The sequence below is a fragment of the Pinus tabuliformis genome, chromosome 6, assembly GCF_031772625.1.
Source record: "Pinus tabuliformis cultivar Carrire ecotype Pingquan chromosome 6, CPIR1, whole genome shotgun sequence".
Lineage (NCBI taxonomy): Eukaryota > Viridiplantae > Streptophyta > Pinopsida > Pinales > Pinaceae > Pinus > Pinus tabuliformis.
The window spans coordinates 1,695,885,669-1,695,890,811 of NC_142292.1; positions in this window are offsets into that span (position 1 = coordinate 1,695,885,669).

The window sequence follows — 5,143 nt, forward strand, 5'->3', positions numbered from 1 at the left end:
TTATCCTGGATATCCTCCTCCTGGGGCTGGTCTCATGACCCAGAGTTTTAGGGACCCTAATCGTCAGTTACTGTTTATCGCAACTTTGGACTTGCCTGACTTGTCACGCCTAACGAACGATCCCATTAACTATCTTCCGTTTTGGCTGCCAATGCCGAATAAGTTGCCTAGTGATATTCCTAAGTTTGAAGGAAATTCAGGAGAGGACCCGTCGAACCATGTGATGACTTATCGCCTCTGGTGTGCGTCTAACTCCATTTCAGATGATTCAATCCGTTTAAGGCTTTTCCAGCGCACTCTAATTGGTCTTGCAGCCAAGTGGTACATTGAGTTACCACGAGCCACTTTTTATAACTTTAGTCAGTTAGCTACCTCGTTTTTAACTCATTTTCAGTTGCCAGTCAGATATGACAATGGCACAGAATTACTAACTTCATTAAAGCAGTCGACGTCCACTTATATTTCAAATCACATTCATGAATGGAGACGTCGACAGCGTTTAGTGAAGGTTTTTATTCCGGATCAGATCTTAGCTGAATGGTTTGTAAAATCTTTATTGCCAAAGATCACTGAGGATGTAGCTAAGGCCGGAGTCGTTACTGAGAAGCAAGTAATTGCTCAAGCGTAGTACCTTGACTTGGTTTATACTCAGTCAGGTACGTTACACGAGAAAATCCCCGATCTTCCTAAGCAAAATCAAATCGCTACAGCTCCTTCAGGGTCTCATGTCGCTGATGGTATGATTGGTACGATTAACACCAAAAGTAAGAAGAAGTCTTCCAAGAATTCTTCTCCTATCATAACCTTTCCAGATTCCCCGACAGGAGATTCTTCCGCGGAGATTTCCGCCGATATTCATGTTGTAGAGTCATCTACAGCCAAATAAAAATCCGATAGTAAGAAGAAAGGGAAGAAGAAAAATAAAACAGATAAAAATTCAAAAGAGAAACCAGAAAAAGCGGAATCAAATGATGAGAAATGCAAACCTCGTTATCCTTGTCTCATTTGTGATGAAGAGCATTTTACAAGAGACTGCCCTCATCGCGCAGAGGTTGCGAAGATTGTCAAAGGTTCCCAAACGCCTACTGTTTTGAAGGATCCTTTTCCAAGTCAAGACAGTAAGATGATAGGTTCTTCCTCAAATGCCAATGAAGAACCCATACTGATGATGTCCCATGTTAGGATTGCGACTTGATCGCATGATTATGGTAGTAAAAGTCCTGTTGATGGTAAAGAAGCAAAATCTTCTCATTCTAACCCATCAACCTCAGCTCCCGGTTCCGATCCACTACAGATCGAGAAATCTAATCCAAACTTAGTAATCAAACCGCCCGTCAAGGGTATACTTCGAAAGTCAGCTTTCAATCCACATGCGAGAGCAGCTCAGAACTATAACATTGTTGAGGATTTAGCTATTTCACCTTCAGCAATGTCGGCTTTGGAAGTGCTGCAATCATGTCTAGCACAGCGTAAATTACTTTTGTCAGCTATAGGAGCTGTTGACGTTCAGGACTCGAACGTAATAATTTTCGATCTAGAAAATAGTACACCACGCTTACCTCATCAAATGGCTTTCTAGATCCCAGTGATAGTCAAAAATAGACCTATTCATAGGACTGTGATTGATGAGCGAGCCTCAACGTGTATTATTTCGATACAGTGTTGGAGATCGCTTGGTTCTCCTTCGCTAAATCAATCCCCGACGATTCTAAAGGCCTTTGATGGCTGTGGGTTTCATCCTTTTGGCATTCTACAGGATTTACCTATAGGGGTTGAAGGAAAAACTGTTAATCTAGATGTGGAGGTGGTTGATGCCCCTCTAGATTACAACCTTCTCTTGGGTCGTAGTTGGTCTTACGCTATGACAGTTGTCGTTTCATCGGTCTTTCGGGTTATAAAGTTTCCTCATAATGGAAAGATCGTAACAATAGACCAGCTGGCTTACTTTTCATCCGACCCAGCCTCTTCTGAAAGCATTCAGCATGTCGGTAAAACGACTATCCCGTATAAGGATGTTGGAGTAGGACTAGTTAAAGATGCCGGTTTACTGGGAACTTTTCCTTTTCCTCCGATCAACGCATCGCCTTCTTTTGCAACCATTCATATGATTTCGTCAGACACCATTGTTTATGATGATCCTTGGATCGTACCTTCTGAATCTGAAATAGACTCATTTGGTGATGTTAGGCCTTTGAGTCCATATGAAATTGTGTATCAGGCCGTGCAGTCGCTTTCCGACCCATCTTCAACCAAAATTGACTTAATGAATGTGGTCCATGAGGAATCACTTTTCACATCAAACTCGGATTCAACAACGTTTTCTGAACTTGTTCACTCTGATGAGCAAATTCGTGAAATCCTATGTGTCGATGATTTACCATGGGAAGATCTCCATCATAGATCTTCATTTTTACCGGGAATGATCGTTTTGAAAATAATTTCTCATCAATTTTTACGACTGAATATGTCAAGGAACCTCATAATCCAATGAAAAATCCTGATTCAGAGTTAAATTTGGGAAACATTTCTCGAACTATTCCTATTGATATTTCGGTTAAGCCCGGAATTGTTGAGAACATTCATATAGGTGCCTCGTGTACAAAAGATGAAATTCAAATATATAAGGCCCTATTTCAAGAATTCCGCGATGTGTTTGCCTGGTCATATGAGGAAATGCCAGGAATTGACCCCGCAATTGTTGTTCATGAAATCAAGACTTACCCGGATGCTAAACCCGTCCGGCAACGTTTGCGTCAGATTCACCCAAGAAAAGCTGCTGCTATTAAAGCAGAAGTTGAAAAATTACTCAAAGCAGGTTTCATTTATCCGATTCCGTTAACGGATTGGGTATCGAATATTGTTCCGGTTAACAAAAAGCAAGGGACAATAAGAATATGTATCGATTATAGGGACATTACAACTACCCAACTCCCTATATCGATCAAATCACTGATGATTGTGCCGGCAGCGAAATATTCTCCTTCATGGATGGTTTTTTCGGATACAATCAAATCAATATTCTACCTGCAGATCAACCAAAAACGGCTTTCATTTGTCCATGGGGGACATTTGCTTATTGCAAATTACCCTTTGGGCTTAAAAATGCTGGGGCAACTTTTCAAAGGGCCATGTCTTATGCGTTTCATGACATCAAACACATTGTGCAACCCTATCTCGATGATTTGCCTGCTCATTTATTACATCGAGCTGATCATCTCATCCATTTACGAGCAATCTTTATGAGGTGTAGGCATTATCGGATTAGGTTGAATCCACACAAGTGTGTTTTCTGTATAGAAACGGGTCGATTGCTGGGGTTTGTTGTTTCGAAAGCCGGCATTAGCGTCGATCCCACGAAGGTTGAAGCTATTGTCAAATTGCCTCCTCCTTCGAGTCTTCGCCAACTCCAAAGTTTGCAAGGGAAAGCAAACTTTTTACGACGATTCATTCCTAACTACGCCGAGGTTACAAAGGGTTTTACCCGGTTGTTGAAATAGAATACTCCATTCTTTTGGGATGAGATAGCTCAGAAATCTTTTGATGCACTAAAACACGCATTGACCCATGCACCGTTATTGCATCCTCCCAACTACAACTAGGACTACTTCTTGTATCTCACCGCCTCCCATTCCACCATTGGAATGGTCTTAGTTCAGGAAGATGAATTTGGTACTGAACATGTGATATATTACCTTAGTCGAACTTTAAATCCAACTGAGCTAAAATACTCACATGTGGAGAAATTGGCATTGGCAGCTGTTCAAGCTGTCCAACGTTTTCGTCACTACATTTTACTACGTAAAACTACAGTAATTTCTGATTCCAACCCTATGATCTACAAGCAATTGCTAGGGGGCAAGTACTCCAAATGGATTGTGATCCTGCAGGAGTTCGACTTGGAATTTGAAAAACCTAAGTCTAAGAAATCTTTTGTTTTTGCGGAGTTAATGTGTGACTTCCCGCGTGCTGACACGGAAACTGTGGCGGAGGAGCCCATTGCAGACGAATCCTTGTTTCTAATCAGCACTTTAGATCCGTGGTATGGGGATATCATCGTTTATCTCTAGACCCAATCCTTTCGGCCAGAAATTTCAAGGTCAGAACGTCGAAAAATACGATTCCAGTCCCAACAATTCAGAATTATTGGAGATACTCTTTATCGCCGTGGGGCGGACTCTGTTTTTCGACGTTGTTTAACTCACGAGGAAGCTGAAAGGGTTCTAAATGACTGTCACTCTGGAGCGTGTGGTGGTCATATGTCTGGGTATTCCACAGCCCAAAAGATATTGCGCGCTGGCTATTTCTGGCCGTCTTTGTTTAAAGACTGTATTAACGTGGTCCGAAAATGCCACAACTGCCAAATTTTTGATCGAAAGATGCGCGCTCCACCTGCTCCTCTCCACCCTATAATTGTCATTGGTCCTTTTGCCAAATAGGGTATCAAATTTATTACATGTAACCCTCACTCGGCCGGGGGGCATGCGTATATCATCCTTGCGGTAGATTATTTTACCAAGTGGGCCGAGGCGATGCCTACATTTGAGGCAGACGGCAAAACAGCTGCAATTTTCGTGTTCAATCATATAATTGCTAGGTTTGGTGTTCCACAAGCGATTATCACTGATCATGGGCGTCATTTTCGAAACGTTATGATGACCGAACTTACAGGCCAGCTTGGCTTGCGTCACGATAGTTCAACTCCTTATTATCCACAAGCTAATGGTCTGGTTGAATCCATCAACAAATTTTAGTCATCATGATCCGACGAATCATTGGGATTCATCGGTTGAATTGGCATAACATGCTATTTTCAACGCTTTGGGCGTATCGAACCTCAGTAAAAACGTCAACAGGGTTCACTCCTTTCATACTAGTTTATGGTCTGGAAGCTGTGTTACCCATTGAATGCAAAATCTCGTCATTGCAAATGGCCATCGAGTTACTTCCAGCCACTTCCGAAGAGGAAAAACATTTTTTATACTTGGCTCAATTAGATGAGAATCGACGTGATGCTGCATTGGCGATCGAAACTCACGCAAAACGTATTAAAGCTCAATATGATCGAAATGCGACCCCTCGAAATTTTTCGGAAGGAGATCTAGTCTTATTGTACGATCAAGCTAATGATAAATTGGGCGCTGGA